This window comes from Sturnira hondurensis, unplaced genomic scaffold (assembly GCF_014824575.4).
Source record: "Sturnira hondurensis isolate 20B ecotype Veracruz unplaced genomic scaffold, ASM1482457v3 Scaffold0018728, whole genome shotgun sequence".
NCBI classification, from domain to species: Eukaryota; Metazoa; Chordata; class Mammalia; order Chiroptera; family Phyllostomidae; genus Sturnira; species Sturnira hondurensis.
The window spans coordinates 2,426,700-2,441,101 of NW_028091359.1; the positions used below are offsets into that span (position 1 = coordinate 2,426,700).

The 14,402-nt window shown below is 34.3% G+C and overlaps 1 protein-coding gene across 6 annotated transcripts in view; it reads left to right on the forward strand.

The window, feature by feature from the left end:
• The window catches only part of BCAS3 (BCAS3 microtubule associated cell migration factor), a 494,341-nt gene that overhangs the window by 91,924 nt on the left and 388,015 nt on the right, over positions 1–14,402 (forward strand). The gene's annotated exons all lie outside the window — the stretch shown is intronic.

The following is a 14,402-nucleotide window of genomic DNA, read 5'->3' on the forward strand; positions in this document are numbered from 1 at the left end:
GTTGTGTCAGAAATTCACATCTTGCTGCTTAAGCTGTGGTTACAAATTGCTCTAATCTAGCCTTAGTATTTTGCATTTGGTGTAGTTACGCTTTTGCGTTGCATCGATGACCATTCATTCATGCGGTAGTTTTATTTGTAAATTGCGAATGAGGGTTATTTCTTTAAATTGGCACATTTCAAAATTATGTTACAAATAATTTATTTTAATTTGTTCAGGACATGTGTTTATAAAACTTTTTGATTAGTGGAAGGCAATTCTACATTTTCACTTCTAGTATATTGTTTCAAAATTATAATGGTCCACATTGGGTGCAATAGAACGGATTTCACAACTTTTGCTTTGCTGTGTGATTCTTCTTAATACCTTCCCTCTGACTTACCTTTGCAAGAGCAGCTAAGTAAGAAAAACTTTTTTTTTTCTAACTACTATGTGAAAAGAAATCTTTTATTTTGTTAGAGCTGGAAAACTACTTATGCTTTACCCATATCTGTATTTTTAGTCATTTGGTGCTGTTGCAGTTTATTATTATATTTCACTATGAATTAACTGCATATGATTATGAGAAGTGATTGAAGTCTCATCTGCTTGTTTGGGGCGCCTGATACCATGATTGAACTAAAGTGGTGTGTGTACATAAATGGATATTATTTGTATAACAAATACTACAAAAAGTTGTTTAAGACAGTATATATGTGTTTTATTCTTAGCTCCTGTTGAAATCTGCAGAATCCACAGGCCTAGAATTGTGTCTTGAGGACAGGACTTCTCTGGGCCAGAAGGGCTGTGGACAAACAGCTCAGCTGCTAGTGGGCTGGGGGCTGGGTGAAGAAATGACAGTCATATGGAATGTAAACACTTAGCCAATATGAATATAAATATTCCTCCCAACTGAGAAACAAACAAATTCTATGGTGTACAAATAATGGTTTTTTGTACTTTAATACAAATGAGAGGAATTGATTTAGAACCATGTATTTAGGTGCCCGGTAAACCAAAAATAAGCAAATTTTCATACTTCCTGTTGTTATTTTATATATTGAGAAGGGAATTAATAGAAGAAATAAAATTTTATTTTATTTTATTTTTTTAAATATATTTTATTGATTATACCATTACAGTTCTTCTATTCCCTCCCTTCAATCCCCTCCACCCGCACCCTCCCTCCCCCACCATTCTCCCCCCCTTAGTTTATAACCACGTGTCTCAAGTTCTTTGGATTCTGTATTTCCCCCACTATTCTCGCGCTAAAATTTTAAACATATACTTTTCTCAAACCTCTCTTGGTACTTCTTGGTATTCCTTAGTTTTGAGAAGTAAATTTCATATAATTTATTAACTTTAGTTTTTTTTTCATTTCTCAATGTATTTCAAATGCTGTAAAGAACTGTAGGTTTCTTTGACATGTATAGTAAATTGATTGGTATTGATTTCATATGTATACTCAATCTTTATGCGCATTGATAAAGTTTTAGAGTAACATTGGGATAATGAAAACACATATGCTTTTACACAGTAGAGTGTATTTGACCCCTGTGCTTGCTTGGCAGAAGTTAGTGTGATTAGTACCTTTTTGTGAACCGAACCAGGCTTTAATGCTCCCATTTCAAGTATCCTGTGTTTCTCAAACTGTAGTGATAGGTACCTGTTGATGTGCAGAATGCTTCTTCTGCACATACTTGAATATAACTGATAGGCGGTTATAAATTAGGTGGCTTTTCAAGAAAATAAATCCAAGCAGGATTTTGCTTTATTTTGTTGAAGTGTTATTGCTTCTACCATAAATAACATACATTTTAAAAATATATTCACTTACTATTCAGAGTTCCTTTGTAATATCATGACTGAAAATTAATTATGTGTTTTGGGGGAACTTTATTATATAATTCTTAATCATTAAGAAAATATTTAACTTTTAACTTCTCTGATTTGCCTTTCTTCTTTTGTATCCCTCTGTTAGTGGTTTTCCTTATTTTGGAGAAAAATGTGCATACGAAGGATAAAATATGGGAAGTTGCTATAGAAATTTCTGGTATACTCACTAAACTCATGTATCTTTCAAAATTATAAAATAGTGAAGAATTCATTAATATTTCTGCTATTATCAATAATTATTATTTTCCTTTATTGTAGGGAATTGCAAAGTGGGATTTTGGTATTCTGGCTTACTAATTTAAAAGAATATAGTATAATAGGATCACTATAATTATAGCTAATTTTAATATTTACGATATAAATACAGAGGCAGATATGTTTTTTGATTTTTTCAGAAACCTGGTGCGAGTGAAGGCAAGGTCCCAGCTTTCAGTCTTTTTTAAAATTTATTTTTATTTTTTAAATATTATTTATTTATTTATCTTTAGAGGGGAAGGGAAGGAGAAGAGAGAAATATCAATGTGTGGTTGCCTCCTGTGAGTCCCCTGCTGGGAACTGGCCTGCATGTGCCCTGACTGGGAATCGAAGCTTTCAGTCTTTTTTATTTTTCTTCTTTTCTGTGTTTAAAAATCACTTTCCTGATAAATTATTGAATATCAGCAACTTAAAATATTAAATATTTGAAATTGCTGTTGATATTTTACTGCTGAATATTAAAAAAAAAGTGGGCCCTGGCCAGGTAGCTCAGTTGGTTAGAGCGTCATCCCAGTATGCCAAGGTTGGGGTTCGAACCCCAGTCAGGGCACAAACAAGAAGCAACCAATGAATGCTTGAGTAAGAGGAATAACATGGTGTTTTGCTCTCTTTTTTTCTCAAAATCAGTTTAAAAAATTGTGAAGAATTAAACACTTATAGAAGAGCTTTCTTGTATAAAATTTTAACTCTCATAAGATCATTGTAAAATTAAATGAATAATAAATGTAATATCTTTATAAAAAAGATGGTATTTATCAAGTGCACAGTAACCAAAATTACAGTGCTACCAGAGAAATGGAACTTATTATTAGCAAAGTAAGATTCAAAAAAGTTATATCAGCCCTAGCTGGTGTAGCTCAGTGGACTGAGTGTGGGCCTACGAACCAAAGGATTGTGGTTCGATTCCCAGTCAGGGCACATGCCTGGGTTGCAGGCCAGTTCCCAGCAGGAGATGCATGAGAGGCAACCATACATTGATATTTCTCTCCCTCTCTCCTAAAGATAGATAAATAAATAAATAAATAAATAAATAAATAAATCTTTTTTAAAAAGTTATGTCAAACATTTTACTATTTTAATTTGAGAAATGGAATTTTGACAGTATCTCTTGAATTTAGTTTTTAATTCTGTATTTTTAAAATAGACTTATTATTTTTTTGATTCATAGCAAATTTTAGTAGGAGATACAAAGATTTCCCATGTACCTCCTCTGCCGACACATGCATAGTCTCATCGTTATCTATATCCCCCACCAGAGTGGTACTTTTGTTAAATTTGGTGAATCTACATTGATATGTCATTATCGCTTGAAATCCACAGTTTAGATTAGGTTTTACTCTTGGTGTTGTACGTTTTATCTGTTTGAACAATTTTATAAAAACATGTAACCACCATTATAGTATCATATAGAGAAGTTTATTGATAACAAATAGTTAACCTTGGTTAATTCTTCTCTTCTTAATTACTTCTTTAAACAAATAGTACTTGTTCAACATACAGCAATAAGCAAGGAATAGTTTCTGCCCTTTAGAAGTTTATAGGTCCAGGAGTTCTAAGTCTGTAAAATGTACAATGACATTAACTAGATTTGTTTAGTTTCTTTATTTGTGTTCCTTCATTAAGAAGGTTTAAGAACTTCTAAATGATTTCTACAAAAAGTAGAAAATATTTTGAGGGAATTAGTAGACTGTTCTTTATTTGGATAAACTCATTGTATGTTTTAAATTCTATTATTGTTCTTGGAAGTGTTGGAATTATTAATGTGTATCGTTAATGTTGTTTACAGATGTCTCATGTGTATGACATGTTATGGATTGCCATATATTGTTTTTAGAGTTACATCCTAGTAATAGCTTTGAAATAAAGTATTTTTTATGTGTTAGCGTTTTAGTTATAATAACTTCAACATAGTTACATACTTATGTTGCATCGGGACATGTAGGAAATTAGAATGTGTTTCATTTGTAGCTCAGTATAATTAAAACCAATTGAGAGGTTAACATGGTTGAATTCTTAATAATATTGATTTATTTATTTCGGATGAGGGGGCATATCCCTGGATTTTTAACTTAGGAGAGGTATTTGATAGGCGGACAAACTTGTACTTTCTGTTATTGGGAAATGAGACTTGAGAATTTCTAGGAGACTTGGGAAATTTTGTTCCATTCTTGAATGATCACACTTTTACCTTAATTTGCTTTTATGTAGTGGAAATTCTGCTTTTGTTAGCAAATTTCAGAAAAGCTGAACTATTAGGTTTTGATAGTGAAACTCATAATAGTATATATGCATATTTCATAGACGTAACAAAAGATGGCAAACTAGCTATTCCAAACATTCATAACTGCTTAAATCCTTTTATTTTCAGCAGCTTACCATACCTCCTACTTCACCAGAACTTCAATCCAGTCTATTTGGAGTTGCCTTAGATCCTTTCTCCTCTGCCTCTAAACTTACATATGCCTGTATTAGCAGGGAATACCTATTTATGTGTAACGGATTCAATCACCTAACACATCTGCAGGGGAGATGCCTGGCAAACACATGTTCTTCTTTGAGTATGTTCAGTCTTTTAAAAAAAGACTATTCAAATATATCTTTCAAAATGCATGAATTTTCAAAATACATGGAGTGATATCACAGCTGAAAGGGAAATAGAGAAATCAACAACTAAACTTGGAGGTTAACATTTCTCTTTTAGTAACAGGTGGGGCAAGTTGACAGCATATCAGTCAGGCTGTAGAAGACAGGACTGTGGTATCAGTTGGACTCAACTGGTATTTGTAATGTTGTAGCTGCATACTTTTAAGTGCAGATGGATCAGTCACCAAGACTGAGCATATGCCGGGTGATAAAGCAAGGCCCAGTAATAGAGTGTGTTTTATAACCACAATGCAATTAAATTAGAAATCTGTAATGAAAATTGGAAAATGTTTGGAGATTAACATTCTCTGGAAAGTTCTCTGGATAATTGGCAAAATGTCTGGAAATTAAACTGTAGGTGAAACAACTTATGAGAAAATAGGTTGGTTTAAAAAATGGCATATAAAAATTTGGGATGTAACAAAAAGTAAATTAAAACATTCCACCTTAAGAATCTAAATAAGATAAGAAAGTTTACCTAAAATAAATAATAAGAAAATAATAAGTGGGCATCAATGAAAGAAAACAGAAAAATAAGTTAAGCCAAAAGCTAGGTCTTTGAAAACATCAATAAAAGCAATAACCCTTAGAGAGACCGATTGAAAAAAACAGAAAACACCAGAATGAATGAAGGGGCATTATTACAGATCTTATGGTCATTAAAGGATAATAAACAATAGTACAGACAACTTTGTTTCTGAAAATGTAGATGAAATATGAAATGGACAAGTGGAAAACCTAACTCAGTGAGGTGTTATTGGTAAGGGAAGAACAATCAGCTGCATACTATTGTTACGGAACAGTTGATAATTGTAAGCAAATATTTTACAATAATTTTTGATAATTTGTAAACCAATTTTCTTCATGAATGAAGAGCACAAAATGAATAACAAGAATGCAGGGAAGAGTGGGTGATGTAATAGAAGAGAGCAAACCTGTGGGAAGACATAGATGGGAAAAATCCCATAAATATATCATAGAATTTATTAAGAAATCGGAAGCACTGAAGAGTGAATAGAGAGAAAATGGAGTAAGATGAGAGCTTCAGCAAAATGGGAAGAAAATCCAGAACATTTGCACAGTTCCCACACATGAGAGGCAGAGTAATGCAATGGAGGACATGTCAGAAATCAGAAGAGGTAATCCCATGATACATCAGTGTAGAGTTCTTGTATTTCAGGAACTCAGGCTCAGCTCATATTCCCTCACAGCCCCCGAGAAGGACAATGTACAGCTATAGATCAGGGGTCAGTGAGGTTCTGTTTGCCATGTATAATTTCTGTGGCAACTACTCAACTCAGCCACAGAAAATCAAGAAATAAGTGGGTGTGGTTATGTCCCAATGAAACTAGCAATGGGGTTTGGGTTTGGGACATAGTTTGCTGATGTCTCCAACAAAATTTTTGAAAAATTTTTCTAATGAAGTTTTAAGTGCTGTATTTGTTAATGGCGTGGATATATGGAGTTATCTTTTTTGGTCCCCTGTTACACATCTTCCATAATTTGAATTTCCACTGCTTTTGTTTTTCACTGTGATATATTAAACATATTTCCTTGTATTATAATTTTATATTCTGTCCTTTAAAAAAATAACTAGTTATTTTGAATTCCCCTTAAAGGTAGAGTATTTCTAACTCATCTTTGTATCTGAGTGCAAATAATAGGAACTTATTTTTAAAAATCTAATGTAGTATGTCTTTGGCTGCCTGTTATGAACTGTGTGAGATGCGCGTTCGTAGTGATGAACATTGATTCCAACCCCAGCTTTAACGTTAATTACCTGCTGTTTTCACGTGGGGATAGTACCCTTCCTGCCTGGTTATGTCCCCAAGTAGATGCTTCACTACTGCCATGCTCTCGACCTGTGGGCGTGTTGGAAGGTTTAATTACACAGTGTGTATTCAGAACTTTGCAGGAGAAAAATATTATTAACTAGGCTAATCACAAATTTAGCTTTTAATATGGTTGAGATTCCATTTTCTTTTCTTATTCTTTTTAATGACTTAATAAAAAATGCAACCAAGTGGCTTTTGTTCTTTAGGAGCCGAATAAGAATACAAATAATGTAATTCTATCAAAATTTTTCCTCTTATAGTTAAAGGATTAGATTCAGTAACACATGTTGAAGGTTGTGCAGCTTTTTCCCATTTAAAAATAAGTGTTTCCATGCTTCTTGCAATTTGTGGTAGATTTAAAATGTCTTTGCTATTTTGTGTTTCACTTATACATGCACATTCTTGGAAAATGTCACTTTCTCAAATACTTTGTTCCACTTTTCTTAATTTTAGTTCAATCTGTTAAATATCATGAATAAAAATAATAAAAGTCTTTGTAAAGGAAAATGGTATTAATGTTTAGAATTTTCAAATCTTAAAAGCCATATTTCACATTACTTTAACATGATGCTCGTTGTATTGCATTATAAAAAAATTATTTTGAAAACATTGTCCAGGGTAAGAAATGGCTATGATTCTAATAAAATACATGAATGTAAAGAAAAGACATATTATAAAAATTAAAAGTAGACTTTGAGATTCAAAATGTAAGTATTTTTGGTAGAGATTGATACATTTGAGTATAGGAGTTTAATTTAATATTGTTTTCTTTGTAACTCTTTTTACCCCCATAAAGCATAAGAGATTATAGCTACCTAATATACCATTTTTAGGCGATGTTTAAACTTAAAAGATAAAGTGTAAGGTCCATTGTCATTTTATGCATTTAAAAAATGCTAAAGTACTCAACATCATACTAACTTTCCTGAAAAGGCTCATGATACTGAGGTCTTTTATCCTTTTCTAGATGCTAATAACCTAGTTCTGACATAGAAAAGGGATTATTCTAACATGAAAAGATATACTTCACTAGCAATACTGAACTGTACATCCTAAAAATCTTAATTTCTGCTCCAATTCATATTCCTTTTAGTGGTTCATTTGGATTGACCTCATTGTATTGTTGACTTTTAAGTAGTAATTGTTGAATATGGAATAGACTATCAGAATATTTCCCCATGTACTCCACATGTATGGTATTATTTGTATTTATATAAAAGAACTCTGAAGTAATGGATTCTGAGTTCAATGATCACTCAACCAAATGTTGCAGTTATATCCATTTGGCCAGACTTTTTAACTGTGTAACCTCAATTCATTAAGAACAAATTGCCAATATAACTTATAAGAATTAAAATAACTTATTTGATTGAAAATACTTAACGCTGGCTGGTGTGGCTCAGTGGATTGAGCTTGGGCCTGCGAACCAAGGGGTCACTGGTTCGATTCCCAGTCAGGACATGTGCCTGGGTTGGGGGCCAGGTTCCTAGTAGGGGGCGCATGAGAGGCAACCGCACATTCATGTTTCTCTCCCTCTTTTTCTCCTTCCCTTCCACTTTCTCTAAAAATAAATAAATAAAATCTTTAAAAAAGTAAAATACGTTTAGTAGTTTTTCAGTTTTTCACTAGTTTTATTTAGAGTGTTACAGAAAAATCTGAAAGTAGAACTCAGATTTGTTTTAGAATAGTTTATACTGCTAAAAATTTACAAATTACTTAAGTGTATTGGCTTAACAATAATCCAAATGTTACTTTATGGATATAAATTAATTTGATAGATTAAAATAACAGTAAGTCATAACTTTAGTTACAGTGCAACCTGATGTTATTTCGAAATACTACAATGGCAGAAGGACAAAGTTTTATTTTTCTGTTAAAAAATCCTTCTGTGTCTTTGGAATTGCACTTGATTCTAAAGACCATTGTGTGCAAAGAGGGGGCAGGTGTGTTTTGCTTATCTCTCTATACCTGAGCAACAAATTAGGACAGTCTTAGTATAGTGTCTTAGGACCGCAGACATTTGTTTTCTCAGCTTCTGTGCTCAGCAGTCCCGGCACAGTTTACCTGGGTCCTGAGCTCAGGGTCTTACAAGGCTGCTCTCAAGGCCTCAGTCTGAGGAGGATTTTATCTGTAGGCTTGATTGGGAGAGAATCCACTTCTAAATTGGGTTCGTTTCTTTGCAGATGTGGGCCTGAGGGCCCTTGTGTTCTGCTGGCCACGTGTTGGAGGCCCTCTCCGCTCCTCGGCATGGGGGCTTAGCTCCCAGGGCTGCTCACTTGATCAGGCTTCCAAGGAGTCTGCAGTGATGACTTTAGTGGGGGTGGGGATGGGTGAATTCAAGGGGGTGTGAGGAGCACTTATTTCTGAGGTACTGGAAATGTTTTATTCCACCTGGGTGGAGTTACAGATGTCTATTTACCTTATGAGAATTGAGCAGGGTGTTTGCCTTCGATGTGTACATTCTTCTTTAAGTGTGTTCAGTAAATCTTTGTTTGTAAATAACTATGAGACATTAAACAACTGCCAATGGCTTAGATTTTCCAATGTATGCTTTTCAACTTTTGAACCATTTTTCTGATCATTATGATTCTTTAACAGAAATGAGTGATAGGTATATCTTACCGCTCTTTATAACAGATCATTGGATAATAGCTTTTTGTAATAGAAGAGCTTTTGATTGCAAGAAAATTTTAGATTTATGATAGTGGAAACCATGATGCATTAGGTAAAGCTATTAGGAAACTGTTAATCATTGACGTAGGAAGGATACTACATAGTGTACCATATGTAGCAGTATGGGCCCCTGTGACTCTGGTGTTAACTTCTGGGGTAAAAATACTGCCTGCCTATGTGACAACAGAAAATAGAAAATGAGTCTACAGCCATACCACCCTGAACGCGCCCAATCTCGTCTAATCTCGGAAGCTAAGCAGGGTCGGGCCTGGTTAGTACTTGGATGGGAGAAAATAGAAAATGGGTTAAAACAATTTTTTTCGGCTTTCTACTTAGAATCCTGACTACAGCTAGTTCCAATTACTTTCCCTCTATTTCCCAATATTTCACATACTTTGCGGAATTTTATCCTCTGTGACTCTTCCACTTTCGTACTCTCCTTGTTGTTCTCCCTACCCTCCTCATCTCACTGCCGTTGTCTACCACTGTGCTCGTACTCCTAGGAGTGGAATTACTGGGCCAAACGGTGATTCTGTGTTTAGCTTTGTGGGGAATGGTGCTGCAGCTGCACCATTTACATTCCCACCAGCAAGGCGCTGGAGTCCTACTTTCTCTATGTCTTTGCCAGCACTTGCTCTTTTTTAGTGGGTTTATTGTGACCAACCTACTGGGTGTGAAATGTGACTCACTGTGGTTTTGATTTGCATTTTCCTAATGATTAATGATATTGAGCATCTTTTTATGTGCTTGTTGCCCCTTTGTATATGTTTGGGGGAGGTCTATTCACATGCCCATTGCTTATCTTTTAATTGGGTTGTTTTCTTGTTCTTGAATATTTAGGGTTCTCAAAATATTGTAGGTTCTAGACCCTTATTTGATATTTGATTTGCAAATATTTTATATTTTTTAGTTTGTTTCTTCACTTTTTTGATAATACCCTTTGATTCACAAAAGTTTTTAATAATGATACAGTTCAATTTATCTGTTTTTCTTTTTGTTGCTTTTGCTTTTGATGTCATATTTAAGAATATTGTCAAATCCAAGATCATAAGGATGTACCCCTATATTTTTTCTGAGTTTTATAGTTTTAGCTCTTGTATTTAGGTCTTTAATCAATTTTGAGTTGTTACGTATGATGTAAAATAGGAGTCCAACTTCATTCTTTTGCACACGGACTTCCAGTTTTTAGCACCATTACCTGAAATGTGCTATTCTTTTCCCATTTAATGTACTAAGTAACTTTTTCAAGAATTAGTTTTTTATATGATTGTATGATGTATGGGTTTATTTCTGGTTCATTTGTCTAATGTTATGTCAGTATCAAAGTGTTTTGATTAATGTTGCTTTGTTTGGTGCTCTTTGAAATTGCATTTACTTTTCACATCTGCAAGAATTTTTGTGAAAATTTTAATAGAGTACGTATTGCAATTGTAAATGAAACTGGTTTCTCGGTTTCTCTTTCGGATTGATAATTGCTGGTTTATGCATGTTGATCTTATACACTGTAACTTTTCTGAATTTACCAATTGATGTTTTCCTTTTCTTCATTCTGCTCCTCTAATATGTACTTTCAGTTGTCTTATTTTCTTGTGCTCCTGTTTAGTGGATTCTAGAGTACAGAGTAAAAGCTTATTTTGTGTCTGTACTTTTCGGGAGAGCACGTACCTTTTCCGTCATGGGGCATGCCTGCTGCCGATGGTACGGAGAGCTTTCTCATCAGCCTGCCCGTGAGGAAAATTAAAATTGTCTTGCTGTGTCCCCAGGAAATGGTCAAGGCTTTTAAAAAGAAAGTAGAGAACAAAAGGATATGTCAGGCATATACAGAATTGTGTTATTGGCTGATAGTGTGACTCCTTTATGAATGTGTGACTTTCTGAAAACTCTTATTTTAAAGAATTGTCTTTTTCTATTAGGCTTTGAATAAGAGGTTCCCCCCCACACACATATAAGTAGAGTTTTTAGTTCTCGCAAGTCTTGTTCAGTCAACTCTATAAACAGCCTTCATTGCATTTGTTTTGTGTACTTCTATTGAAGGCTTTCCGCAGGAAGAATCTCAGTTATGACCTTGTGTGGATGCCAGTGAAATGACGAGAATTCAAGTTTCTAGTGTACCAGTAACTGTAATGAGCTGCTAATTGAAGGTGACGGCTGTTTTTTCCTTCCCAGCTGGTCTAACAAAATGTTAAATTTCATTCATTATTAACTCTTTGCTTCTCAGCAGAGGACTGGTTTACTTAGTTGGGCACATTAAGAAAAGAATTTTTGGCTTGTCTTAATTTTAGAGATTGAAGTTCAGGTTTTACTGGCGATTGTATACAGTTGTGTAAGTACCCAACATAATGAAGACAAAGCTACATTTCTATTACTCCCCAAAGTTTCTCATTCCCCTTTGTTCCCTATTTCTCCCTCTGTCCCTGGACCCTGGCAGCCACTAATATGCTTCCTATTATAGTTTTGCCTTTCTACCTTTTCACTGGACTCATACAGTATGTAAACTTTTATATCTGGCCTTTTTTAAAACTTCGTAATGGTTCTGAGGTTCATCTTAATCTGTGTTGTCATATGGATAATTTGTTCTTTTAAATTGCTGAGTAGCAGTCTGTTGCATCAATATGTCACAATATATTTATCCATTCACCTATTTATTAATATTTAGCTGTGTTTCTTATTATAAATAACAAATTACAAAATTTTTGAGCAACCTTCATATTGCTTTCTATAGTGGCTGCACCAATTTACATTCTTACCAACAGTGCACAAAGGTTCCCTTTTCTCCACATTCTCGCCAACATTTATTTATTTAAAAAAATTAAAATTTATTGATTTTAGAGAGAGACAGAAACAATGATTTGTTGTTTCACTTACTTACGTAGCCATTGTTTGATTTGTGTATCAGACAATGACTGGGGATTGAATCTGCAGCCGTGGTGTATCAGGACGATGTTGTAACCAACTGAGATACCAGGGCCAAAATATGTTTTTTTATTCTTTTTTACTTTAATTAAAATTTTTTCAATTACAGTTTACATTCAGTATTATTTTGTATTGTTTCAGGTGTACAGCATAGTGGTTGGACAATCATGTACTTTACAAAGTGTTCCCCCTATAGTTCTGGCACCCACCTGGCACCACGCATAGTTATTACAATATTACTGAGTATATTTCCTATGCTGTACTTTACATTCCCATGACTCTTTTGAAAATAGCAATCTGTACTTACAAGCTCTTTGCCTTTTTCATCTAGTTCCCCAAATACCCTCTCCTATGGCAACCATCAGTCTGTTCTTTGTGTCTGTGAGTGTACTTCTGTTTGGTTTATTCGTTTACCAGGTGTATTATTCTTTAGATTTCACATATAAGTGAAATCATATGGTCTTTGTCTTTTAAAAAACATTTTAGAAGATTTTAATTAATTTACTTTTAGAGAGAGGGGAAGGGAAGGACAAAGAGAGGGGAGAAATATCAATGCATGAGAGTTACATCGATCTTTTGCCTCTCGTGCACCCCTAACTGGGACCCTGCCTGCAACCCAGGCGTGTAACCTGACTGGGAATCGAATCAGTGATATTTTGCTTTTCAGGATGATGCTCAATGCACTGAGCCACACCAGCCTGGGCTGGTGTTTATCTTTTTTGACTGACATATTTTACTTAGCGTAATAGCCTCTAGGTCACCCATGCTATTGCAAATTGTAAGATTTCATTCTTTTTTATGGGCAAGTAATATTCCGTTGCATTACATCTACCACAGCCTTTTCACCTTTCTATTGATGGGCACTTGGGTTGTTTCCAAATCTTGTAAATAACGCTGCTGTGAACATAGGGGTGCTTATGTTCTTTTGCCTTAGTGTTTTGTGTTTCTTGGTTATATACTCAGAATAAAATTCCTGGGTTATAGGCAATTCCATTTTTATTTTTAATTTTTTGATAATAGACATTCTAACAGGTGTGTTTATTTCTAATTTTTTTATAATAGACATTCTAACAGGTATAAGTTGATATCTCATGCAACCTTCATTACTGTAGCTCAGTAAGTCCCATACATATAAAGTCCCCTGATCATGATTTGCATCTTTTCACAAAAATTGTAAAATTAGCCTTTCATGGTTGAATAGGATGAAAACAGCAGACAATTTTACTTTGTTCATAATCTTTTGGGGAAAGTATTTACTCTTGTATCTGGGTTTTTGGTAGAAGCCCTTTATAAGCTTAAAGAAGTTCTCTTCTATTAACAGCCTCCCATTCCTGGGATAAACCTAATCCAGTTTTGCATTGTTGAATTTGACTTGTATATTGTTAAGGAATTTTTATGCATATTCATGAGATGTAGAGCTGTCGAAATTTATCTGTAGTTTCTTATGAAGTATTTGTTTAGTTTTCAGGGATTAGTGGCCTCATAAAATGAGTTGGAGAGTGCCTCCTTTTCTACCTCCTGAAAGAGTTTGTGTAGGCTGTCTAAACTTTTTTTGCTTAAATGGTTGATAGAATTTGCAAATTCTATTTTCATTGGGTTTTGCTCTTTTTCTAATTTCTAAAAATGCAAACAGTAATGTCTCTGTTCTAGTGTCAAAAAACAGTATCTTAATAACTACCATAACAATATGTCTTCAGTGGAATGCATATCTGTATACATTTTAGAATAAGGTCTCATTCTTGGTAGATTTTTTTTAAATATTTTATTTATTTATCTTTAGAGGGGAAGGGAAGGAGAGAGGAAGAGAAACATCAATGTATGGTTGCTTCTCATGCATCCCCTGCTGGGAACTGGCCCCTGCTGGGAACTGGCCTGCAACCCAGGCATGTGCCCTGACTGGGAATCGAACTGGGATCATCTGGTTCCCAGGCCCGAGCTCAATCCACTGAGCTACACCAGCCAGGGCTCTTGGTAGATTTTTAATTAGGGTTGAACTCTTATCAGTTTAGAAAGTCTGTCAGCTTATGGTATTATATACTTCCATTTATTTTGGTCTTGTTTCATTCTTTTTTTGTATAAATGTATTGAAATTTTTCCTTAAATTTATTCCAGGGTGGGTATTCAGGATATTAATATATTCAATACAGGATATTGTTTTAAATTTTCATTTTGTAATGGTTTGTATTTGATTTATAAAAATATGAGTGC